Source organism: Oncorhynchus kisutch, linkage group LG18, assembly GCF_002021735.2.
Source record: "Oncorhynchus kisutch isolate 150728-3 linkage group LG18, Okis_V2, whole genome shotgun sequence".
Taxonomy (NCBI): domain Eukaryota; kingdom Metazoa; phylum Chordata; class Actinopteri; order Salmoniformes; family Salmonidae; genus Oncorhynchus; species Oncorhynchus kisutch.
This window is the reverse complement of record NC_034191.2, coordinates 11,235,163-11,263,156: the sequence shown is the minus strand read 5'-3', so window position 1 is coordinate 11,263,156 and position 27,994 is coordinate 11,235,163. Positions and strand designations below refer to the sequence as shown.

The 27,994-nt window shown below is 47.0% G+C and overlaps 1 protein-coding gene across 1 annotated transcript in view; it reads left to right on the top strand.

Annotated features, from left to right (window-relative positions):
• LOC109909618 (neuroserpin-like) overlaps positions 1-27,994 on the top strand; it is a 51,279-nt gene that overhangs the window by 10,575 nt on the left and 12,710 nt on the right.

The following is a 27,994-nucleotide window of genomic DNA, read 5'->3' as shown; positions in this document are numbered from 1 at the left end:
GGAGAGAAGGCTGGGGACACGGCGTGACAGGGTTAGGGGGGGGGGAGAAGGCTGGGGGAACGGCCATGACAGGGTGGGTAGGAGAGAAGAGTTGGGACACGGCATTGAAGGGTAGGGGAGGAGAGGCTGGGGGACACGGTTGTATTGTGAACAGGATAGGGGAGAGAAGGCTGGGGGGACACGCGTGGCAGGGTAGGGGGAGAGAAGGCTGGGGGACACGGCGTGACAGGTAGGGGGAGAGAAGGCTGGGGGCACGGCATGACAGGGTAGGGGGAGAGAAGGCTGGGACACTGCATGGACAGGGTAGGGGGAGAGAAGGCTGGTGGACACGGCGTGACAGGGTTAGGGAGGGAGAAGGCTGGGGACACGGCGTGACAGGGTAGGGGAGAGAGAAGGCTGGTGGACACGGCGTGACAGGGTTAGGGGGGGAGAAGGCTGGGGGACACGGCATGACAGGGTAGCGGGGGGAGAAGGCTGGGGGACACGGCATCATGACAGGGTAGGGGGAGAGAAGGCTGGGGGACACGGCGTGACAGGGTAGGGGAGAGAAGGCTGGGGGACACGGCATGACAGGGTAGGGGGGGAGAGAAGGCTGGGGGACACGGCCGTGACATGGGTAGGGGGGGGAGAAGGCTGGAGGACACGGCGCGTGACAGGGTAGGGGGGAGCGAAGGCTGGGGGACACGGCGTGACAGGGTAGGGGGAGAGAAGGCTGGGGGGACACGGCGTGACAGGGTAGGGGAGAGAAGGCTGGAGACACGGCATGACAGGGTAGGGGGAGAGAAGGCTGGGGGACACGGCATGACAGGGTAGGGAAGAGAAGGCTGGTGGACACGGCGTGACAGGGTAGGGGGGGGAAGGCTGGAGACACTGCATGACAGGGTAGGGGGGAGAGGAGGCTGGAGACACGGCATGACAGGGTAGGGGGAGAGAAGGCTGGGGACACGGCGTGACAGGGTAGGGGGAGGAGAAGGCTGGGGACACGCGTGACAGGGTAGGGGTAGGAGGGAGAGAAGGTGGGGACACGGCGTGACGGGTGACAGGGTAGGGGGAGAGAAGGCTGGGGGACACGGTTGTGACAGGGTAGGGGGGGAAGAGAGAAGGCTGGGGACACGGCGTGACAGGGTAGGGGGAGAGAAGGCTGGGGACACGGCGTGACAGGGTAGGGGGGAGAGAAGGCTGGGGACACGGCGTGACAGGGTAGGGGGGAGAGAAGGCTGGGGGGACACGGCGTGACAGGGTAGGGAGAGAGAAGGCTGGGGACACGGCGCGTGTGACAGGGTAGGGGGAGAGAAGGCTGGGGACACGCGGCGTGACAGGGTGGAGGGGAAGAGAAGGCTGGGGACACGGCGTGACAGGGTAGGGGGAGAGAGGCTGGTGGACACGGCGTGACAGGGTAGGGGAGAGAAGGCTGGGGGAGAGAAGGCTGGGGGAACTGGGGGACACGGCGTGACAGGGTAGGGGGAATGAGGAAGGCTGGGGACACGGCGTGACAGGGGTAGGGGGAGAGAAGGCTGGGGGACACGGCGTGACAGGGTAGGGGGAGAGAAGGCTGGAGGACACGGGCGTGACAGGGTAGGGGGAGAGAAGGCTGGGCAAGCGGACACGGCGTGACAGGGGGTAGGGGAGAGGAAGGCTGGAGGACACGGCATGACAGGGTAGGGGAGAGAAGGCTGGGGGACACGGCGTTGACAGGGTAGGGGGAGAGAAGGCTGGAGGACACGGCGTGACAGGGTAGGGGAGGAGAGAAGGCTGGGGGACACGGCCGTGACAGGGGTAGGGGGGGGAGAAGCTGGGGACCACGGCGTGACAGGGTAGGGGGAGAGAAGGCTGGCGGATCACGGCGGTGACAGGGTAGGGGGAGAAGAAGGCTGGGGACACGGCGTGACAGGGTAGGGGAAGAGAAGGCTGGGGACACGGCGTGACAGGGTAGGGGGAGAGAAGGCTGGTGGACACGGCGTGACAGGGTAGGGGAGAGAGAAGGCTGGGGACACGGCGTGACAGGGTAGGGGGAGAGAAAGGCTGGGAAACACGGCGTGACAGCGGTAGGGGGAGGGAAGGCTGGGGACACGGCGTGACAGGTAGGGGAGATGAGGCTGGGGGACACGGCGTGAAGGGTAGGGGAGAGAAGCGCTGGGGGACACGGCGTGACAGGGTAGGGGGAGAGAAGGCTGGTGGACACGGCGTGACAGGGTAGGGGGAGAGAGAAGGCTGGTGGACACGGCGCGTGACAGGGTAGGGGGGAGAGAAGGCTGGGGGACACGGCGTGACAGGGTAGGGGGAGAGGAAGGCTGGGGGACACGGCGTGACAGGGTAGGGGGAGAGAAGGCTGGGGGACACGGCGTGACAGGGTAGGGGGAGAGAAGGCTGGGGACACGGCGTGACAGGGTAGGGGGAGAGAAGGCTGGGGGACACGGCGTGACCGGGTAGGGGGAGAGAAGGCTGGTGGCCACGGCGTGACAGGGTAGGGGGAGAGGCAAGGCTGGGGGGGACACGGCGTGACAGGGTAGGGGAGAGAAGGCTGGGGGAACACGGCGGTGACAGGGGTAGGGGAAGGAGAGAAAGGCTGGGGACACGGCGTGACAGGGTAGGGGAGGAGAAGGGCTGGAGGACACGGACGTGACAGGGTAGGGGTGAGAGAAAGGCTGGGGACACGGCCGTGACAGGGTAGGGGGAGAGAAAGGCTGGAGGACACGGTCTGACAGGGTAGGGGAGAGAGAAGGCTGGAGACACGGGCGTGACAGGGTAGGGGGAGAAGAAGGCTGGAGGACACGGCGTGGACAGGGTAGGGGAGAGAAGGCTGGGAGGACATTGGCGTGACAGGGTAGGGGGAGAGAAGGGCTGGGGGTACACGGCGTGACAGGGTTTAGGGGGAGAGAAGGCTGGGTGGACACGGCGCGTGACAGGGTACAGGGTAGGGGAGAGAAGGCTGGTGGCCACGCGTGACAGGGTAGGGGAGAGAAGGCTGGGGGACACGGCGTGACAGGGTAGGGGGAGAGAAGGCTGGGGGACACGGCGTGACAGGGTAGGGGGAGAGAAGGATGTTTTGTTCTTGTTCTGTATCAGTGGGCCAAGCTGCTGTCAGGTACTCTCTTCATCACTTGTTCAATACAGGGGAGTTGGGGGTAGTCAGAGGAATGGAGGGAGGGAGAGAGGAATGGAGGGAGGTAGGAATGGAGGGAGGGAGGGAGGAATGGAGGGAGGAGGGAGGAGGAATGGAGGGAGGGAGGGAGGGAAGGAGGTAGGGAGGGAGGAGGAATGGAGGGAGGGAGGAATGGAGGGAGGAGGGAGGGAGGGAGGGAGGGAGGGAGGGAGGGAGGGAGGGAGGGAGGGAGGGAGGGAGGGAAATGGAGGAGTGGAGACGATCCTGTTCTATTATGAAGAGGAGCTATAGTTTCAGAGATGTCACTGTTCTCTGTAGTGTGTTGTTGAGGAGAGGAAGAGAGGAAGGGAGGGAGGGAGGGCTAAGCTGCATAACAATAGGATCAGTCCCACAGTCCTCTCCCAGGACACAGTGTTGGATCTGAAACAGATAGGCCTCTCCCAATCTGAATCCCCTTCTCATCAGAATGAAGAACTGTGGATAGCGCAGTTCTTCATGGCGCACAGCAATCTGAGAGAGAGAGGGAGAGAGAGAGAGAGAGAGAGAGAGAGAGAGGTGTAGTTCATTCCTTTGATTGAGAAATGGATGGAGAGATGGGGGAAGGGGAGTGAGAGAGTAGAACAAATCAGCTTTCTGTAGCCAGCAGACTGATTGTTATTCTCATGTCGCATTGACACTGCCAGAGTGTGTGTGTGTGTGTTTAGAATATGAAGTTGTGAAGTTGAGACAGCAGGCCTGGAGGACAGGACATTATGAAGTAGAGACAGCAGGCTGGAGGACATTATGAAGTATAGACAGCAGGCTGGAGGACATTATGAAGTAGAGACAGCAGGCCTGGAGGACAGGACATTATGAAGTAGAGACAGCAGGCCTGGAGGACAGGACATTATGAAGTGGAGACAGCAGGCCTGGAGGACATTATGAAGTAGAGACAGCAGGCTGGAGGACAGGACATTATGAAGTGGAGACAGCAGGCTGGAGGACATTATGAAGTAGAGACAGCAGGCTGGAGGACATTATGAAGTAGAGACAGCAGGCTGGAGGACATTATGAAGTAGAGACAGCAGGCTGGAGGACAGGACATTATGAAGTGGAGACAGCAGGCTGGAGGACATTATGAAGAAGAGACAGCAGGCTGGAGGACAGGACATTATGAAGTAGAGACAGCAGGCTGGAGGACATTATGAAGTGGAGACAGCAGGCTGGAGGACATTATGAAGTGGAGACAGCAGGCTGGAGGACATTATGAAGTAGAGACAGCAGGCTGGAGGACATTATGAAATGGAGACAGCAGGCTGGAGGACATTATGAAGTGGAGACAGCAGGCTGGAGGACATTATGAAGTGGAGACAGCAGGCTGGAGGACATTATGAAGTAGAGACAGCAGGCTGGAGGACATTATGAAGTAGAGACAGCAGGCTGGAGGACAGGACATTATGAAGTAGAGACAGCAGGCTGGAGGACAGGACATTATGAAGTGGAGACAGCAGGCTGGAGGACATTATGAAGTGGAGACAGCAGGCTGGAGGACATTATGAAATGGAGACAGCAGGCTGGAGGACATTATGAAGTAGAGACAGCAGGTTGGAGGACATTATGAAGTGGAGCGGGCAGGCTGGAGGACATTATGAAGTGGAGACAGCAGGCTGGAGGACATTATGAAATGGAGACAGCAGGCTGGAGGACATTATGAAGTAGAGACAGCAGGTTGGAGGACATTATGAAGTGGAGACAGCAGGCTGGAGGACAGGACATTATGAAGTAGAGACAGCAGGCTGGAGGACATTATGAAGTAGAGACAGCAGGCCTGGAGGACAGGACATTATGAAGTAGTGACAGCAGGCTGGAGGACATTATGAAGTAGAGACAGCAGGCCTGGAGGACAGGACATTATGAAGTAGAGACAGCAGGCTGGAGGACAGGACATTATGAAGTAGAGATAGCAGGCTGGAGGACATTATGAAGTAGAGACAGCAGGCTGGAGGACATTATGAAGTGGAGACAGCAGGCTGGAGGACATTATGAAGTGAAGACAGCAGGCTGGAGGACAGGACATTATGAAGTAGAGACAGCAGGCTGGAGGACAGGACATTATGAAGTAGAGCCAGCAGGCTGGAGGACATTATAAAGTAGAGACAGCAGGCTGGAGGACATTATGAAGTGGAGACAGCAGGCTGGAGGACATTATGAAGGGGAGACAGCAGGCTGGAGGACAGGACATTATGAAGTGGAGACAGCAGGCTGGAGGACAGGACATTATGAAGTAGAGACAGCAGGCCTTGAGGACAGGACATTATGAAGTAGAGACAGCAGGCTGGAGGACAGGACATTATGAAGGGGAGACAGCAGGCTGGAGGACAGGACATTATGAAGGGGAGACAGCAGGCTGGAGGACATTATGAAGGGGAGACAGCAGGCTGGAGGACAGGACATTATGAAGGGGAGACAGCAGGCTGGAGGACATTATGAAGGGGAGACAGCAGGCTGGAGGACAGGACATTATGAAGTAGAGACAGCAGGCTGGAGGACAGGCCTTTTCTCTCTTCATCATCCAGGTTTCCATTCAATTGGTGACATATTTTCACGTGAATATTCCAAAATCCCCATAAAGAATCAAATGCTATTTTCTCTCTCCGAAGGTGTGTTTCCACTAAACAGACGTGTTGCAGATTAATAACCAGTGTGTGATGACGTAGGGGACACAATATATTTTTTCAATCACATGACTTTTCAGGTACCAAATAAAAATGTATTGTTCAGTGTGTTTCCTTCACATGTTCAACTCTCTGCCAATAGGAATTTTGTCTCAAACTGTTGTGTTAAATGGTCTTGATATGTGTGTTTTCAGCCAACAGCTGGCAGATACAGGAAGTCCACATGATGATAAGAGCGAGAATATTTGTATTTGTCAAACATTGATCCTCAGTGGCGGCAGGGTAGCTTAGTGGTTAGAGCGTTAGAGCGTTGGACTAGTAACCGAAAGGGTGCAAGTTCAAATCCCCGAGCTGACAAGGTACAAAATCTGTCGTTCTGCCACTGAACAGGCAGTTAACCCACTGTTCCTAGGCCGTCATTGAAAATATGAATTAGTTCTTAACTGACTTGCCTAGTAAAAAATAAAGGTAATGGCAGTAATTATTCTATAGAGGTGTGTGGGTGAGAGGGTGTGTGGGTGAGAGGGTGTGTGGGTGAGAGGGTGTGTGGGTGAGAGGGTGTGTGGGTGAGAGGGTGTGTGGGTGAGAGGGTGTGTGGGTGAGAGGGTGTGTGGGTGAGAGGGTGAGAGGGTGTGTGGATGAGAGGGTGTGTGGGTGTGTGGGTGAGAGGGTGTGTGGGTGAGAGGGTGTGTGGGTGTGTGGGTGAGAGGGTGTGTGGGTGTGTGGGTGAGAGGGTGAGAGGGTGTGTGGGTGAGAGGGTGTGTGGGTGAGAGGGTGTGTGGGTGTGTGGGTGAGAGGGTGTGTGGGTGTGTGGGTGTGTGGGTGAGAGGGTGAGAGGGTGTGTGGGTGAGAGGGTGTGTGGGTGAGAGGGTGTGTGGGTGGGTGGGTGTGTGTGTGGGTGAGAGGGTGAGAGGGTGTGTGGGTGAGAGGGTGTGTGGGTGAGAGGGTGTGTGGGTGTGTGGGTGTGTGGGTGTGTGGGTGAGAGGGTGAGAGGGTGTGTGGGTGTGTGGGTGAGAGGGTGAGAGGGTGTGTGGGTGTGTGGGTGAGAGGGTGAGAGGGTGTGTGGGTGAGAGGGTGAGAGGGTGTGTGGGTGTGTGGGGTGAGAGGGTGAGAGGGTGAGAGGGTGTGTGGGTGAGAGGGTGAGAGGGTGTGTGGGTGAGAGGGTGTATGAAGGAGAATGGATGAGGAATTACATGTAAAGAGGGGTGGAAATGTGTTTGGAATTGTTTTATTTTATTTCAACTTTATTTAGCCAGGCGAGTCAGTTTAAGAACAAATTCTTAGGACCTAATTATACCATAGTGTAATTGTATGAATCTTTTAATACACCAAACTTTACAGTTGGCACTATGCATTCGGGCAGGTAGCGATCTCCTGGCATCCGCCAAACACAGAAAGTCACCACTGAGCTCTTCAGTAAGGCCATTCTGTTGCCAATGTTTGTCTATGGAGATTACATGGCGGTGTGCTCGATGTTATACACCTGTCAGCAAGGAGTGTGGCTGAAATAGCCGAATCCACTCATTTAAATGGGTGTCCACATACTTTTGTATAAGTAGTGTATCATCATGATGGCTCCAAGTTTACTTCGATATTATGTTTGTTTTATATCAATATTTGCACATGAATCGCCATTTCTCACATAATTAATTTTATGGACACAAAAAGATCACACCTTGTCGAGTGAAGGAATTATATGTCGGCATTTATACCATTGTCCCGAAACGCCCTGTTTCCATCACAGCTGTCGTGATTGTTTTGACAGTACAACTTTACTTGCATAAAATCTGTGGATGGTAAAGGTGGTTTATTTCTCTCTTTATGTCTCTCTCTATTCCTCTCTCTTTCTCTCTCCATATCTCTCTCTTTCCCTCTCCATATCTCTCTCTTTCCCTCTCCATATCTCTCTCTTTCCCTCTCCATATCTCTCTCTTTCCCTCTCCATCTCTCTCTCTCTTTCCCTCTCCATTCCTCTCTCTTTCCCCTCTCCATATCTCTCTCTTTCCCTCTCCATTCCTCTCTCTTTCCCTCTCCATATCTCTCTCTTTCCCTCTATTCCTCTCTCTTTCTCTCTCTTTCTCTCTCTTTCTCTCTCCATATCTCTCTCTTTCTCTCTCCATATCTCTCTATTCCTCTCTGCATTCCTCTCTCTTTCTCTCTCCATTCCTCTCTCTTTCTCTCTCTTTCTCTCTCTTTCTCTCTCCATATCTCTCTCTTTCCCTCTCTATATCTCTTTCTCTCTCTATTCCTCTCTCTTTCTCTCTCCATTCCTCTCTATTCCTCTCTCTTTCTCTCTCTTTCTCTTTCTCTCTTTCTCTCTCCATATCTCTCTTTCTACTCCTCTCTCCATATCTCTCTCTTTTTCTCTCTTATTTCTCTATTTCACACAGAATGATTCATGTTGATTATTTCTTTGGGTGGAGCCAGGGGACAATCATCTTGTTGAATAGTGTCGTCTCTTCTCCTTTCATATGAGTCAGAACACTACTCCAAGATGGAATCCATAACAACAAACCCACCTTACCTCCCTTAATGGCTGCCCTGATGGTGAAATTCTCCTGACTTTGTGGCAAGACTTCAGTCCACGTGATTGACAAAGCCCTTGTGACAACGATGATGTATTTAAAAGGCAGAGACGGTATACTGACAGAGATAGTCGGAGTGGGAAGATACACACACAAGTTGTGACAGGGATGGGTTTTGACATCGCCTTGGTGTCTCACTGAAATCCCTCCCCGGGAGGCCTGTTTCTGAAGGACGTTCTTGAACATCAGACTGTGTCTGCGCGTGTGTGTTGGGAGGAATAAGGGGGAAATGACTTTAAAGCGACACAGAATGATACCCAGAGAATACCTCTCAGAATGTCTGGAAAGTATGAGAGTTGTACTTGTTGTTATCTCTGAGACCTATCTATCTCTCTGATCAGCAGCATGTAGCTCACACAGAGACAAGTTGTACTTGTTGTTATCTCTGAGACCTATCTATCTCTCTGATCAGCAGCATGTAGCTCACACAGAGACAAGTTGTACTTGTTGTTATCTCTGAGACCTATCTATCTCTCTGATCAGCAGCATGTAGCTCACACAGAGACAAGTTGTACTTGTTGTTATCTCTGAGACCTATCTATCTCTCTGATCAGCCGCATGTAGCTCACACAGAGACAAGTTGTACTTGTTGTTATCTCTGAGACCTATCTATCTCTCTGATCAGCAGCATGTAGCTCACACAGAGACAAGTTGTACTTGTTGTTATCTCTGAGACCTATCTATCTCTCTGATCAGCAGCATGTAGCTCACACAGAGACAAGTTGTACTTGTTGTTATCTCTGAGACCTATCTATCTCTCTGATCAGCAGCATGTAGCTCACACAGAGACAAGTTGTACTTGTTGTTATCTCTGAGACCTATCTATCTCTCTGATCAGCAGCATGTAGCTCACACAGAGACAAGTTGTACTTGTTGTTATCTCTGAGACCTATCTATCTCTCTGATCAGCAGCATGTAGCTCACACAGAGACAAGCAGTGGAGTGGTCCACAGCTCTCTGTCCTCTGTGGTCTCTCAGACCTAACACAGCTCTGTGTTCTCTGTCCTCTGTGTCATCTCAGACCTAACACAGCTGCGTGGCCTCTGTGTTCTCTCAAACCTAACACAGCTCTCTGTCCTCTGTGTTCTCTGAAACCTAACACAGCTCTCTGTCCTCTGTGGTCTCTCAAACCTAACACAGCTCTCTGTTCTCTGTGTCCTCTGAAACCTAACACAGCTCCGTGTTCTCTGTGTTCTCTCAAACCTAACACAGCTGTGTCCTCTCAAACCTAACACAGCTTTGTGTTCTCTCAAACCTAACACAGCTCTCTGTCCTCGCTATTCTCTCCTCCTTAGCTACATGTTCTGCTCAACATTCTACTGCCATATTGCTCTCCACTGTTTCAGAAATGTGTGATCATAAGGACGTGTTCATATAGTTTGTTAAGTAGACATTACATAGAAGTGTAGGATTGTCTTTGAAGTAGAGATGTCAGTTAAAAGTCTTGAAGCGTGTTTCAGGTAGCAGTCTTGAAGTGTGTTTCAGGTAGCAGTCTTGAAGTGTGTTTCAGGTAGCAGTCTTGAAGTGTGTTTCAGGTAGCAGTCTTGAAGTGTGTTTCAGGTAGCAATCTTGAAGTGTGTTTCAGGTAGCAGTCTTGAAGTGTGTTTCAGGTAGCAGTCTTGAAGTGTGTTTCAGGTAGCAGTCTTGAAGTGTGTTCACGTAGCAGTCTTGAAGTGTGGACATGGAGAGAATGTTGTTTGTCACATCCCATCACCATGGTAACAAAAGTTCATTCAGAGGTGTGTGTGTACATAGACTACCTGAATGTGTTAGATTGTGTTATAAACCCAGCTACAGGGTAAAACTTGGGTTTAATTCTACTAGCTTGGTAAGTATGCCTTCTTCAAGGTGTTGGGTTTAATTCTACTAGCTTGGTAAGTATGCCTTAAAGGTGTCTGGTTTAATTCTACTAGCTTGGTAAGTATGCCTTCTTCAAGGTGTCTGGTTTAATTCTACCAGCTTGGTAAGTATGCCTTAAAGGTGTCTGGTTTAATTCTACTAGCTTGGTAAGTATGCCTTCTTCAAGGTGTTGGGTTTAATTCTACTAGCTTGGTAAGTATGCCTTCTTCAAGGTGTTGGGTTTAATTCTACTAGCTTGGTAAGTATGCCTTCTTCAAGGTGTTGGGTTTAATACTACTAGCTTGGTAAGTATGCCTTCTTCAAGGTGTTGGGTTTAATTCTACTAGCTTGGTAAGTATGCCTTCTTCAAGGTGTTGGGTTTAATTCTACTAGCTTGGTAAGTATGCCTTCTTCAAGGTGTTGGGTTTAATTCTACTAGCTTGGTAAGTATGCCTTCTTCAAGGTGTCTGGTTTAATTCTACTAGCTTGGTAAGTATGCCTTAAAGGTGACAGGTTTAAAGGGCATTGAGGACTAAAGTGTCTGAGGTGGAGAATGACGTCATGTTCTGAATGTGGAAATGTCAGCTACGGTATATTAGTGGTGATTTAGGATCAGTCGTGTTGTTTTCAAAGGACAACAGGTTTAATTCTATTGACTTTAGAAGCTGTGAAGATGAAACAGAAATGACTTTGAAGTGCCTGGTGTTTGTGTGCTCTGCTGGCATCATTTCAGGGTTTTAAGAGGCATATGGATATAACAGGTGTTGGTTTTCACCTGTGGCGCTCAGGTGATGCCCATCCCAGACCCTTACCCCCCTCCCTCCCACGCCCTCTCCCTCTCTCCCCAGTCTGTCTACCCTTACCCTCCCTCCCTCCCCCCACGCCCTCTCCCTCTCTCCCCAGTCTGTCTACCCTTACCCTCCCTTCCACGCCCTCTCCCTCTCTCCCCAGTCTGTCTACCCTCCCTCCCCCTCCCTCCCACGCCCTCTCCCTCTCTCCCCAGTCTGTCTACCCTCCCCATCCCTCTCTCCCCAGTCTGTCTACCCTTACCCTCCCCCTCCCTCTCTCCCCAGTCTGTCTACCCCCCTCCCTTACAGACGGCAGGCTGCTTTAAGAGAACAGCTCTGCTCCCACAACTCATAAGGTCACACAGGTGTCACTATTACACAGGTAATCCCCCCATCCACCTCCGCCTCCCCCTCAGTCCCACGTCTTTATCTGGCTCACAACCTGCCCTCTGTGTTGGGTTTATGGAGGAGCTACAGACAATGCTCCACTTACCCAATGAGAGCAAGCGTGGGAGCAAGCGTGGGAGCAGGCATGGGAGCAGGCGTGGCCACTTGAGAGGTTCTTTGCCATTTGGGCGGGAGACCTCAATTAGCCCGACGAACCGGTGCCTGTATAGCCTCGCTACTGTATATAGCCTCGCTACTGTATATAGCCTCTCTACTGTATATAGTCTCACTACTGTATATAGTCTCACTACTGTATATAGCCTCACTACTGTATATAGTCTCACTACTGTATATAGCCTCACTACTGTATATAGCCTCTCTACTGTATATAGCCTCACTACTGTATATAGCCTCACTACTGTATATAGCCTCTCTACTGTATATAGTCTCACTACTGTATATAGTCTCACTACTGTATATAGCCTCACTACTGTATATAGTCTCACTACTGTATATAGTCTCACTACTGTATATAGCCTCACTACTGTCCACCTGGCCATGCTGCTGTTCCAGTTTCAACTGACCTGAGCCCTAGGACCATGCCCCAGGACTACCTGACATGATGACTCCTTGCTGTCCCCAGTCTACCTGGCCATGCTGCTGCTCCAGTTTCAACTTCCACCTGACTGTGCTGCTGCTCTAGTTTCAACTGTTCTGCCTTATTATTATTCGACCATGCTGGTCATTTATGAACATTGAACATCTTGGCCATGTTCTGTTATAATCTCCACCCGGCACAGCCAGAAGAGGACTGGCCACCCCACATAGCCTGGTTCCTCTCTAGGTTTCTTCCTAGGTATTGGCCTTTCTAGGGAGTTTTTCCTAGCCGCCGTGCTTCTACACCTGCATTGCTTGCTGTTTGGGGTTTTAGGCTGGGTTTCTGTACAGCACTTTGAGATATCAGCTGATGTACGAAGGGCTATATAAATAAATTTGATTTGATTTGATTTACTGTATATAGCCTCGCTACTGTATATAGCCTTGCTACTGTATATAGCCTCACTACTGTATATAGTGTCACTACTGTATATAGCCTCTCTACTGTATATAGTGTCACTACTGTATATAGCCTCTCTACTGTATATAGCCTCACTACTGTATATAGTGTCACTACTGTATATAGCCTCTCTACTGTATATAGCCTCTGTACTGTATATAGCCTCACTACTGTATATAGCCTCACTACTGTATATAGCCTCTCTACTGTATATAGCCTCACTACTGTATATAGCCTCACTACTGTATATAGCCTCTCTACTGTATATAGCCTCTCTACTGTATATAGCCTCACTACTGTATATAGCCTCTCTACTGTATATAGCCTCACTACTGTATATAGCCTCTCTACTGTATATAGCCTCACTAATGTATATAGCCTCTCTACTGTATATAGCCTCACTACTGTATATAACCTCACTACTGTATATAGCCTCACTACTGTATATAGTGTTACTACTGTATATAGCCTCTCTACTGTATATAGCCTCACTACTGTATATAGCCTCACTACTGTATATAGCCTCTCTACTGTATATAGCCTCTCTACTGTATATAGCCTCACTACTGTATATAGCCTCACTACTGTATATAGTCTCAACTACTGTATATAGCCTCACTACTGTATATAGCCTCACTACTGTATATAGCCTCACTACTGTATATAGCCTCACTACTGTATATAGTCTCACTACTGTATATAGTCTCACTACTGTATATAGTCTCACTACTGTATATAGCCTCACTACTGTATATAGTCTCACTACTGTGTATAGCCTATCTACTGTATATAGCCTCACTACTGTATATAATCTCACTACTGTATATAGTCTCACTACTGTATATAGCCTCAATGCTGTATATAGCCTCTCTACTGTATATAGCCTCTCTACTGTATATAGCCTCACTACTGTATATAGCCTCTCTACTGTATATAGCCTCTCTACTGTATATAGCCTCACTACTGTATATAGCCTCTCTATTGTATATAGCCTCACTACTGTATATAGCCTCTCTACTGTATATAGCCCCTCTACTGTATATAGCCTCATTACTGTATATAGCCTCACTACTGTATGTAGCCTCTCTACTGTATATAGCCTCACTACTGTATATAGCCTCTCTACTGTATATAGCCTCACTACTGTATATAGCCTCACTACTGTATATAACCTCACTACTGTATATAGCATCACTACTGTATATAGTCTCACTACTGTATATAGCCTCACTACTGTATATAGCCTCACTACTGTATATAGCCTCACTACTGTATATAGCCTCTCTACTGTATATAGCCTCTCTACTGTATATAGCCTCACTACTGTATATAGCCTCACTACTGTATATAGTCTCAACTACTGTATATAGCCTCACTACTGTATATAGTCTCACTTCTGTATATAGTCTCACTACTGTATATAGCCTCACTACTGTATATAGTCTCACTACTGTATATAGCCTCACTACTGTATATAGCCTTACTACTGTATATAGCCTCTCTACTGTATATAGCCTCTCTACTGTATATAGCCTCTCTACTGTATATAGCCTCTCTACTGTATATAGCCTCACTACTGTATATAGCCTCACTACTGTAAATAGCCTCACTACTGTAAATAGCCTCACTACTGTATATAGCCTCTCTACTGTATATAGCCTCACTACTGTATATAGCCTCTCTACTGTATATAGCCTCTCTACTGTATATAGCCTCACTACTGTATATAGCCTCACTACTGTATATAACCTCACTACTGTATATAGCCTCACTACTGTATATAGTCTCACTACTGTATATAGCCTCACTACTGTATATAGCCTCACTACTGTATATAGCCTCTCTACTGATGTCCTTGCTGTGTCTGAATCCTGGCTCAGGAAGGCCACCAAAAATTCAGAGATTTCCATACCCAACTATAACACCTTCCGTCAAGATAGAACTGCCAAAGGGGGAGGAGTTGCAGTTTACTGCAGAGATAGCCTGCAAAGTAATGTCATACTTTCCAGGTCCATACCCAAACAGTTCGAACTACTAATTTTGAAAATTACTCTCTCCAGAAATAAGTCTCTCACGGTTGCCGCCTGCTACCGACCCCCCTCAGCTCCCAGCTGTGCCCTGGACACCATTTGTGAAATGATCGCCCCCCATCTAGCTTCAGAGTTTGTTCTGTTAGGTGACCTAAACTGGGATATGCTTAACACCCCGCCAGTCCTACAATCTAAGCTAGATGCCCTCAATCTCACACAAATCATCAAGGAACCCACCAGGTACAACCCTAACTCTGTAAACAAGGGCACCCTCATAGACGTCATCCTGACCAACTGGCCCTCCAAATACACCTCCGCTGTCTTCAACCAGGATCTCAGCGATCACTGCCTCATTGCCTGTATCCGCTACGGAGCCGCAGTCAAAAGACCACCCCTCATCACTGTCAAACGCTCCCTAAAACACTTCTGTGAGCAGGCCTTTCTAATCGACCTGGCCCGGGTATCCTGGAAGGACATTGACCTCATCCCGTCAGTTGAGGATGCCTGGTCATTCTTTAAAAGTAACTTCCTCACCATTTTAGATAAGCATGCTCCGTTCAAAAAATGCAGAACTAAGAACAGATACAGCCCTTGGTTCACCCCAGACCTGACTGCCCTCGACCAGCACAAAAACATCCTGTGGCGGACTGCAATAGCATCGAATAGTCCCCGTGATATGCAACTGTTCAGGGAAGTCCGGAACCAATACACGCAGTCAGTCAGGAAAGCTAAGGCCAGCTTCTTCAGGCAGAAGTTTGCATCCTGTAGCTCCAACTCCCAAAAGTTCTGGGACACTGTGAAGTCCATGGAGAACAAGAGCACCTCCTCCCAGCTGCCCACTGCACTGAGGCTAGGTAACACGGTCACCACTGATAAATCCATGATTATCGAAAACTTCAATAAGCATTTCTCAACGGCTGGCCATGCCTTCCGCCTGGCTACTTCAACCTCGGCCAACAGCTCCGCCAAGGAGGTGTATTTGGAGGTCCAGACTCATATCAAACATCTCCAATCGAAAATCAAATCAAGAGTCGGCTTTCTATTCCGCAACAAAGCCTCCTTCACTCACGCCGCCAAGCTTACCCTAGTAAAACTGACTATCCTACCGATCCTCGACTTCGGCGATGTCATCTACAAAATGGCTTCCAACACTCTACTCAGCAAACTGGATGCAGTCTATCACAGTGCCATCCGTTTTGTCACTAAAGCACCTTATACCACCCACCACTGCGACTTGTATGCTCTAGTCGGCTGGCCCTCGCTACATATTCGTCGCCAGACCCACTGGCTCCAGGTCATCTACAAGTCTATGCTAGGTAAAGCTCCGCCTTATCTCAGCTCACTGGTCACGATGGCAACACCCATCCGTAGCATGCGCTCCAGCAGGTGTATCTCACTGATCATCCCTAAAGCCAACACCTCATTTGGCCGCCTTTCGTTCCAGTACTCTGCTGCCTGTGACTGGAACGAATTGCAAAAATCGCTGAAGTTGGAGACTTTTATCTCCCTCACCAACTTCAAACATCAGCTATCTGAGCAGCTAACCGATCGCTGCAGCTGTACATAGTCTATTGGTAAATAGCCCACCCTTTTCACCTACCTCAGCCCCATACTGTTTTTATTTATTTACTTTTCTGCTCTTCTGCACACCAATATCTCTACCTGTACATGACCATCTGATCATTTATCACTCCAGTGTTAATCTGCAAAATTGTAATTATTTGCCTACCTCCTCATGCCTTTTGCACACATTGTATATAGACCCCCCCCCCCTTTGTTTTCTACTGTGTTATTGACTTGTTAATTGTTTACTCCATGTGTAACTCTTTGTTGTATGCTCACACTGCTATGCTTTATCTTGGCCAGGTCGCAGTTGCAAATGAGAACTTGTTCTCAACTAGCCTACCTGGTTAAATAAAGATGAAATAAAAAAATAAAATTAAAAATATAGCCTCACTACTGTATATAGCCTCACTACTGTATATAGCCTCTCTACTGTATATAGCCTCTCTACTGTATATAGCCTCACTACTGTATATAGCCTCACTACTGTATATAGTCTCACTACTGTATATAGCCTCACTACTGTATATAGTCTCACTTCTGTATATAGGCTCACTACTGTATATAGCCTCACTACTGTATATAGTCTCACTACTGTATATAGCCTCACTACTGTATATAGCCTCTCTACTGTATATAGCCTCTCTACTGTATATAGCCTCTCTACTGTATATAGTCTCTCTACTGTATATAGCCTCTCTACTGTATATAGCCTCTCTACTGTATATAACCTCTCTACTGTATATAGCCTCTCTACTGTATATAGTCTCACTACTGTATATAGTCTCACTACTGTATATAGCCTCTCTACTGTATATAGCCTCTCTACTGTATATAGTCTCACTACTGTATATAGCCTCACTACTGTATATAGCCTCACTACTGTATACAGCCTCTCTACTGTATATAGCCTCTCTACTGTATGTAGCCTCTCTACTGTATGTAGCCTCTCTACTGTATATAGCCTCACTACTGTATATAGTCTCACTACTGTATATAGCCTCACTACTGTATATAGCCTCTCTACTGTATATAGCCTCTCTACTGTATATAGCCTCACTACTGTATATAGCCTCACTACTGTATATAGTCTCACTACTGTATATAGCCTCACTACTGTATATAGTCTCACTACTGTATATAGCCTCACTACTGTATATAGCCTCTCTACTGTATATAGCCTCACTACTGTATATAGCCTCACTACTGTATATAGCCTCTCTACTGTATATAGCCTCTCTACTGTATAAAGCCTCACTACTGTATATAGCTCTCTACTGTATATAGCCTCTCTACTGTATATAGCCTCACTACTATATATAGTCTCACTACTGTAATAGCCTCACTACTGTATATAGCCTCACTACTGTAAATAGCCTCACTACTGTAAATAGCCTCACTACTGTATATAGCCTCACTACTGTATATAGCCTCACTACTGTAAATAGCCTCACTACTGTATATAGCCTCACTACTGTATATAGCCTCACTACTGTAAATAGCCTCACTACTGTATATAGCCTCACTACTGTAAATAGCCTCACTACTGTAAATAGCCTCACTACTGTAAATAGCCTCACTACTGTATATAGCCTCACTACTGTAAATAGCCTCACTACTGTATATAGCCTCACTACTGTATATAGCCTCACTACTGTATATAGCCTCACTACTGTATATAGCGTCACTACTGTATATAGCCTCACTACTGTATATAGCCTCTCTACTGTATATAGCCTCTCTACTGTATATAGCCTCTCTACTGTATATAGTGTCACTACTGTATATAGCCTCTCTACTGTATATAGCCTCTCTACTGTATATAGTGTCACTACTGTATATAGCCTCTCTACTGTATATAGCCTCTCTACTGTATATAGCCTCTCTACTGTATATAGCCTCACTACTGTATATAGCCTCTCTACTGTATATAGCCTCTCTACTGTATATAGCCTCACTACTGTATATAGCCTCACTACTGTATATAGTCTCACTACTGTATATAGCCTCACTACTGTATATAGTCTCACTTCTGTATATAGGCTCACTACTGTATATAGCCTCACTACTGTATATAGTCTCACTACTGTATATAGCCTCACTACTGTATATAGCCTCTCTACTGTATATAGCCTCTCTACTGTATATAGCCTCTCTACTGTATATAGTCTCTCTACTGTATATAGCCTCTCTACTGTATATAGCCTCTCTACTGTATATAACCTCTCTACTGTATATAGCCTCTCTACTGTATATAGTCTCACTACTGTATATAGTCTCACTACTGTATATAGCCTCTCTACTGTATATAGCCTCTCTACTGTATATAGTCCTCACTACTGTATATAGCCTCACTACTGTATATAGCCTCACTACTGTATACAGCCTCTCTACTGTATATAGCCTCTCTACTGTATGTAGCCTCTCTACTGTATGTAGCCTCTCTACTGTATATAGCCTCACTACTGTATATAGTCTCACTACTGTATATAGCCTCACTACTGTATATAGCCTCTCTACTGTATATAGCCTCTCTACTGTATATAGCCTCACTACTGTATATAGCCTCACTACTGTATATAGTCTCACTACTGTATATAGCCTCACTACTGTATATAGTCTCACTACTGTATATAGCCTCACTACTGTATATAGCCTCTCTACTGTATATAGCCTCACTACTGTATATAGCCTCACTACTGTATATAGCCTCTCTACTGTATATAGCCTCTCTACTGTATAAAGCCTCACTACTGTATATAGCCTCTCTACTGTATATAGCCTCTCTACTGTATATAGCCTCACTACTATATATAGTCTCACTACTGTAAATAGCCTCACTACTGTATATAGCCTCACTACTGTAAATAGCCTCACTACTGTAAATAGCCTCACTACTGTATATAGCCTCACTACTGTATATAGCCTCACTACTGTAAATAGCCTCACTACTGTATATAGCCTCACTACTGTATATAGCCTCACTACTGTAAATAGCCTCACTACTGTATATAGCCTCACTACTGTAAATAGCCTCACTACTGTAAATAGCCTCACTACTGTAAATAGCCTCACTACTGTATATAGCCTCACTACTGTAAATAGCCTCACTACTGTATATAGCCTCACTACTGTATATAGCCTCACTACTGTATATAGCCTCACTACTGTATATAGCGTCACTACTGTATATAGCCTCACTACTGTATATAGCCTCTCTACTGTATATAGCCTCTCTACTGTATATAGCCTCTCTACTGTATATAGTGTCACTACTGTATATAGCCTCTCTACTGTATATAGCCTCTCTACTGTATATAGTGTCACTACTGTATATAGCCTCTCTACTGTATATAGCCTCTCTACTGTATATAGCCTCTCTACTGTATATAGTGTCACTACTGTATATAGCCTCTCTACTGTATATAGCCTCTCTACTGTATAGAGCCTCTCTACTGTATATAGCCTCTCTACTGTAAATAGCCTCTCTACTGTATATAGTCTCACTACTGTAAATAGCCTCTCTACTGTATATAGCCTCTCTACTGTATATAGCCTCTCTACTGTAAATAGCCTCACTACTGTATATAGCCTCTCTACTGTATATAGCCTCTCTACTGTATAGAGCCTCTCTACTGTATATAGCCTCTCTACTGTATATAGCCTCTCTACTGTAAATAGCCTCACTACTGTAAATAGCCCCTCTACTGTATATAGCCTCTCTACTGTAAATAGCCTCTCTACTGTAAATAGCCTCTCTACTGTAAATAGCCTCTCTACTGTAAATAGCCTCTCTACTGTAAATAGCCTCTCTACTGTTACTTTTTCAGTGTCTTTTTACTGTTGTTTTTATTTCTTTACTTATCTATTGTTCACCTGTTTCCTACTTCTGGCGCCGACAGAGATGGCCGCCTCGCCTCTCTTCGCTTCGCGTTCCTGGGAAACTATGCAGTATTTAGTTTTTTATGTGTTATTCCTGACATCGGTACCCCAGGTAATCTTAGGTTTTATTACATACAGCCGGGAAGACCTATTGGATATAACAGCAACATCAACTTATCAACATTACGACCAGGAATAAGACTTTCCCGAAGCAGATCCTCTGTTCGGACCACCACCCAGGACATCTGATCCCAGTAGGCGACCCAATACAACGGCGCCACAGAAGGGGCAGACGGAGCAGTCTTCTGGTCAGGCTCCATTGACAGGCACATCGCTCACTGCTCCTGAGTATACTAATCGCCAACGTCATGTCTCTTGACAACAAGGTAGATGAAATCCGAGTAAGGGTTGCCTTCCAGAGAGACATCAGAGATTGTAACATTCTCTGTTTCACGGAAACATGGCTCACTCGAGACACGCTATCGGAGTCTGTACAACCAGCTGGATTCTTCACACATCGCGCCGACAGAAATAAGCATCTTTCTGGTAAGAAGAGGGGCAAGGGGGGGGGGGGGTATGCCTTGTGATTAACGAGACGTGGTGTGATCATAACAACATACAGGAACTCAAGTCCTTCTGTTCACCTGAGTCACCTGACTTAGACTCCTCACAATCAAATGTCGACCGCATTATCTACCAAGAGAATTCTCTTAGATTATAATCACAGCCGCATATATTCCCCCCCAAGCAGACACATTGACGGCCCTGAACAAACTTTAGTGGACTCTATGTAAACTGGAAACTACATATCCTGAGGCTGCATTCATTGAAGCTGGGGATTTTAACAAGGTTCATCTGAAAACAAGACTCCTTAAATTCTATCAGCATATTGATTGTGCTACCAGGGCTGGTAAAACCCTGGATCATTGTTATTCTAACTTCCATGACGCATAAAAGGCCCTCCCCCGCCCTCCTTTTGGAAAAGCTGACCACGACTCCATTTGGTTCCTCCCAGCCTATAGACAGAGACTAAAACAGGAAGCTCCCGCACTCTGGTCGGACCAGCGTGGAACAGACCTATCTGATTCCACACTTCAAGATTGCTTCGATCACGTGGACAGGGATATGTTCCGCATTGCGTCAAACAACAACATTGACGAATACGCTGATTCGGTGAGCGAGTACATTAGTAAGTGGATCGGCGATGTCGTACCCACAGCAACTATTAAAACATTCCCATACCAGAACCCGTGGAGTGATGGCAGCATTCGCGCAAAACTGAAAGTGCGAACCACTGCTTTTAACCAGGGCAAGGTGACCGGAAACATGACCGAATACAAACACTGTAGCTATTCCCTCCGCAATGCAATCAAACAATCAGTATAGAGACAAAGTAGAGTCGCAATTCAACGGCTCAGACACAAGAGGTATGTGGCAGGGTCTACAGTCAATCACGGATTACAAAAAGAAAACCAGCCCAGTCGCGGACCAGGATGTCTTGTTCCCAGACAGACTAAACAACTTCTTTGCTCGCTTTGAGGACAATACAATGCCACTGACACGGCCCGCTACCAAAATCTGTGGACTCTCCTTCACTGCAGCCGATGTGAGTAAAACATTTAAACGTGTTAACCCTCGCAAGGCTGCAGGTCCAGACGGCATCCCCAGCCGCGTCCTCAGAGCATGCGCAGACCAGCTGGCTGGTGTGTTTATGGACATATTCAATCAATCCTTATCCCAGTCTGTTGTTCCCACATGCTTCAAGAGGGCCACCATTGTTCCTGTTCCCAAGAAAGCTAAGGTAACTGAGCTAAAGGCTGAAGAAATTTGGCTTGTCACCAAAAGCACTCACAAACTTTTACAGATGCACAATCGAGAGAATCCTGTCGGGCTGTATCACCGCCTGGTACTACAACTGCTCCGCCCACAACCATAAGGCTCTCCAGAGGCTGGTGAGGTCTGCACAACCCATCACCGGGGGCAAACTACCTGCCCTCCAGGACACCTACACCACCCGATGTCACAGGAAGGCCATAAAGATCATCAAGGACAACAACCACCCGAGCCACTGCCTGTTCACCCCGCTATCATCCAGAAGGCGAGGTCAGTACAGGTGCATCAAAGCAGGGACCGAGAGACTGAAAAACAGCTTCTATCTCAAGGCCATCAGACTGTTAAACAGCCACCACTAACATTGAGTGGCTGCTGCCAACACACTGACTCAACTCCAGCCACTTTAATAATGGAAAAATTGATGTACAAATTTATCACTAGCCACTTTAAACAATGCCACTTAATATAATGTTTACATACCCTACATTACTCATCTCATATGTAAAAAATACTGTACTCTATACCATCTACTGCATCTTGCCTATGCCGCTCTGTACCATCACTCATTCATATATTTTTATGTACATATTCTTCATCCCTTTAAACTTGTGTGTATAAGGTAGTTGTTGTGGAATTGTTAGGTTAGATTACTCGTTGGTTATTACTGCATTGTCGGAGCTAGATGCACAAGCATTTCGCTACACTCGCATTAACATCTGCTAACCATGTGTATGTGACAAAATAAAATTTGATTTGACCTAATACCTATTTTTTACTTAAAAATCACACTGTTGGTTAGGGCCTGTAATAAGCATTTCACTGTACACCTGTTGTATTCGGTGCATATGACAAATAAACTTTGATTTGATTTGACAACAGAGGACCCGAGTCATTGTCCAACATGTTTCACATTCCAATGGAGAGGATTCTAGAATTATTAACACATTCCAATGGAGAGGATTCTAGAATTATTAACACATTCCATGTTCTGAGATAGTTCCTACAGCGGAACTGAGGAAGTCTGTATGGATATGATAGTTGTGTGCCATAGTTGAATTCAAATTTTGTGTGGCAGGCTAGGCTACCCACTGGCACACAGTGGTTGAAGCAACGTTGTTTCTACGTCATATCAATGAAATTGCATTGAATCAACATTCAAATAGTTCCCAATATGTATAAATCATCCCTGCGTGATATATATATATATATACAGTCAATTACCAGAAAATCACATTGTAGGATTTTTTATGAATTTATTTGCAAATTATGGTGGAAAATAAGTATTTGGTCACCTACAAACAAGCAAGATTTCTGGCTCTCACAGACCTGTAACTTCTTCTTTAAGAGGCTCCTCTGTCCCCCACTCGTTACCTGTATTAATGGCACCTGTTTGAACTTGTTATCAGTATAAAAGACACCTGTCCACAACCTCAAACAGTCACACTCCAAACTCCACTATGGCCAAGACCAAAGAGCTGTCAAAGGACACCAGAAACAAAATTGTAGACCTGCACCAGGCTGGGAAGACTGAATCTGCAATAGGTAAGCAGCTTGGTTTGAAGAAATCAACTGTGGGAGCAATTATTAGGAAATGGAAGACATACAAGACCACTGATAATCTCCCTCGATCTGGGGCTCCACGCAAGATCTCACCCCGTGGGGTCAAAATGATCACAAGAACGGTGAGCAAAAATCCCAGAACCACACAGGGGGACCTAGTGAATGACCTGCAGAGAGCTGGGACCAAAGTAACAAAGCCTACCATCAGTAACCCACTACGCTGCCAGGGACTCAAATCCTGCAGTGCCAGACGGTTCCCCCTGCTTAAGCCAGTACATGTCCAGGCCCATCTGAAGTTTGCTAGAGAGCATTTGGATGATCCAGATGAAGATTGGGAGAATGTCATATGGTCAGATGAAACCAAAATATAACTTTTTGGTAAAAACTCAACTCGTCGTGTTTGGAAGACAAAGAATGCCGAGTTGCATCCAAAGAACACCATACCTACTGTGAAGCATGGGGGTGGAAACATCATGCTTTGGGGCTGTTTTTCTGCAAAGGGACCAGGACGACTGATCCGTGTAAAGGAAAGAATGAATGGGGACATGTATCGTGAGATTTTGAGTGAAAACCTCCTTCCATCAGCAAGGGCATTGAAGATGAAGCGTGGCTGGGTCTTTCAGCATGACAATGATCCCAAACACACCACCCGGGCAACGAAGGAGTGGCTTCGTAAGAAGCATTTCAAGGTCCTGGAGTGGCCTAGCCAGTCTCCAGATCTCAACCTCATAGAAAATCTTTGGAGGGAGTTGAAAGTCTGTGTTGCCCAGCAACAGCCCCAAAACATCACTGCTCTAGAGGAGATCTGCATTTAGGAATGGGCCAAAATACCAGCAACAGTGTGTGAAAACCTTGTGAAGACCTACAGAAAACGTTTGACTTCTGTCATTGCCAACAAAGGGTATATAACAAAGTATTGAGAAACTTTTGTTTCTTGACCAAATACTTATTTTCCACCATAATTTGCAAATAAATTCATAAAAAATCCTACAATGTTATTTTCTGGATTTCTTTTCTCATTTTGTCTGTCATAGTTGAAGTGTACCTATGATGAAAATTACAGGCCTCTCTAATTTTTTTAAGTGGGAGAACTTGCACAATTGGTGGCTGACTAAATACTTTTTTGCCCCACTGTATATATATATATATATATATGTGTATGTGTGTTTATGTTTCTTTCGTGTGTGTGTGTGTGTGTGAGAGAGGGAGGTAGGGCGAGAGAAAGGGGGAGGGAGGGAGGGAAGACGAGAGGGAGAGGGAAGGAGGGAAAGGGTCACTACTCAATCATTCATGGCACATATTCTATGTTGGGTTGGGCAGTGAGTATGCTCACATACACTCTCACACACAGGCATTCTCACGGCACTGAGGCAAGCAGATTATAAAGAGAAATATGATTTAACAGGAGATGATAAGATCAGGTATGAAATATGCATGAGCTCATTTAGTAAATTGGCACCAAACAGAGGTTCTTCTGTCTGCAGTGGACAAATGTAGTTACAACACTGTATATGTCCTAGTGACATAGTGAAGGTTATGCTGTGGAGGGTAGTATCCTGTATATGTCCTAGTGACATAGTGAAGGTTATGCTGTGGAGGGTAGTATCCTGTATATGTCCTAGTGACATAGTGAAGGTTATGCTGTGGAGGGTAGTATCCTGTATATGTCCTAGTGACATAGTGAAGGTTATGCTGTGGAGGGTAGTATCCTGTATATGTCCTAGTGACATAGTGAAGGTTATGCTGTGGAGGGTAGTATCCTGTATATGTCCTAGTGACATAGTGAAGGTTATGCTGTGGAGGGTAGTATCCTGTATATGTCCTAGTGACATAGTGAAGGTTATGCTGTGGAGGGTAGTATCCTGTATATGTCCTAATGACATAGTGAAGGTTATGCTGTGGAGGGTAGTATGTAGTACAAATGTAGTTACAACACACTGGAGAACAGCTTCATGACTCCTCTCTACTTTTCATATCAGATGTTATTCAGCTTCCTAAACAACAGGTGATAACTTTAGCTAGCCTAATGATGGCAGTTTTTATTTATCCGTTATTTTACCAGGTAAGTTGAGTGAGCACACGTTCTCATTTACAGCAACAACCTGGGGAATAGTTACAGGGGAGAGGAATGAGCCAATTGTAAACTGGGGATTATTAGGTCACTGTGATGGTTTGAAGGCCAGATTGGGAATTTAGCCAGGACACCAGGGTTGACCTCAGAGAGTCAGGACACCCATTTAATGTCCCATCCAAAAGACGGCACCCTACACAGGGCAGTGTCCCCCGGGATATTTTTTAGACCAGAGGAAAGAGTGCCTCCTACTGGCCCCCCAACACCACTTCCAGCAGCATCTGGTCTCCCATCCAGGAACTGACCAGGACCAACCCTGCTTAGCTTCAGAAGCAAGCCAGCAGTGATATGCAGGGTGGTATGCTGCTGGCAGTGTGATGTTGTGGAATGCCATCGATAATATATCATGTAATCATTGGTGGCTGCGTCACTGCTATGTAGAGCACCTGGAACAGCACCATTCTCTACTTCAGGGGTGTAGTCATACCGGTAATCTCATGGCCATAGACATCAGAATGAATAGAACAGGCTTGGAACCTCTAACCCTGGTCAACTCATTAGCATAGACATCAGAATGAATAGAACAGGCTTGGAACCTCTAACCCTGGTCAACTCATTAGCATAGACATCAGAATGAATAGAACAGACTTGGAACCTCTAATCCTGGTCAACTCATGGCCAGGAAGCATGGAGGTGGCCATAAACCCTGGCCACCTCCATGCTTCACGGTTGGGATGGTGTTCACGGTTGGGATGGTGAGTTTAGACCAAAAAGCTCAATTTTTGTCTCATCAGACCACATGACCTTCTCCCATTCCTCCTCTGGATCATCCAGATGGTCATTGGCAAACTTCAGACGGGCCTGGACATGTGCTGGCTTGAGCAGGGGGACCTTGCAGGATTTTAATCCATGACGGTGTAGTGTGTTACTAATGGTTTTCTTTGAGACTGTGGTCCCAGCTCTCTTCAGGTCATTGACCAGGTCCTGCCGTGTAGTTCTGGGTTGATCCCTCACCTTCCTCATGATCATTGATGCCCCACGAGGTGAGATCTTGCATGGAGCCCCAGACCGAGGGTGATTAACTGTCATCTTGAACTTCTTCCATTTTCTAATAATTGCGCCAACAGTTGTTGCCTTCTCACCAAGCTGCTTGCCTATTGTCCTGTGGCCCATCCCAGCCTTGTGCAGGTCTACAATTGTATCCCTGATGTCCTTACACAGCTTCCTGGTCTTGGCCATTGTGGAGAGGTTGGAGTCTGTTTGATTGTCTTTTATACATGTAACGAGTTCAAACAGGTGCAGTTAATACAGGTAATGAGTGGAGAACAGGAGGGCTTCTTAAAGAAAAACTAACAGGTCTGTGAGAGCCGGAATTCTTACTGGTTGGTAGGTGATCAAATACTTATGTCATGCATTAAAATGCAAATGAATTACTTAAAAATCATACAATGTGATTTTCTGGATTTTTGTTTTAGATTCCGTCTCTCACGGTTGAAGTGTACCTATGATAAAAAATTACAGACCTCTACATGCTTTGTAAGTAGGAAAACCTGCAAAATCGGCAGTGGATCAAATCCCCACTGTATATCCTGTTTGAGTCCAATCTGTGGCTTGTGTATGTCCTCAGTGGCTGTGATGGGGTTATCATGAAGGCTATCAGGGTGGCTGACGGGGGGGGGGGTGCTCAGAGGGGGTGGGATCCCCTGGGTTTGGGGTTCTTCATTTGTCTGTCCTGCTGTGGTGTCGAGACTTTGGCCAGGGTCTGGGGTGGACTATCCTGCTGTGGTGTAGAGACTTTGGTCAGGGTCTAGGGTGGACTATTCTACTGTGGTGTCGAGACTTTGGTCAGGGTCTAGGGTGGACTATCCTGCTGTTGTGTCGAGACTTTGGTCAGGGTCTAGGGTGGACTATTCTACTGTGGTGTCGAGACTTTGGTCAGGGTCTGGGGTGGACTATCCTGCTGTTGTGTCGAGACTTTGGTCAGAGTCTGGGGTGGACTATCCTACTGGCTTCTCCTTCTCTTTCTCCTGTTGATGTTGTCTCACCACAGTCCAGAGTGTAGATATCTCTCTCTCCACCTCCAGCTCTCCAGGTCTGGTTGAGGGGGGGGGGGGGGGGGGGTGTTCTTGAGCTGGACAATTTTTTTGTGCTGACTAGAGTGTGTTCCACCTGCCTTACCTCCAGCTGGGTGAATTTATCCTTCATTTCAATGAGAGAGTAGTACTCTGTGCTGCGAGGTTGACTTTCCGCTTGGGGTTGCTCGTCTGTGGGGTTGTGTAATGAAGAGTTCTGGTCTGCTCGGGGTGGGGGTATTTTTCTCAAGCAAGAGCTTAACCTGCTGAGCTTCCTCTTTGATTATTTGAATGTCCAGTGAAAAATGTTTCTGGGTTACCCTGTACCATTACTGTTCCAGACTTGTACAGTTTGACATGGGCTGACTCAAGAGTCCTCGTAGTCTAGTGTCCTATGTTTCCACCCTTTGCAAACAACCCACCCCTTAACAGAGGAGTAGTGTGTTAATATTGCACTGTGCCATGCCAGGGGATGTTCTGTGTGGAAGAGTAAGTTGCTTACATTCCGATTTTTATAATAGTCAGCGAAAAATGCCTTTTCCACTTTTGTGCTCTTTTCATTCCCTCTCG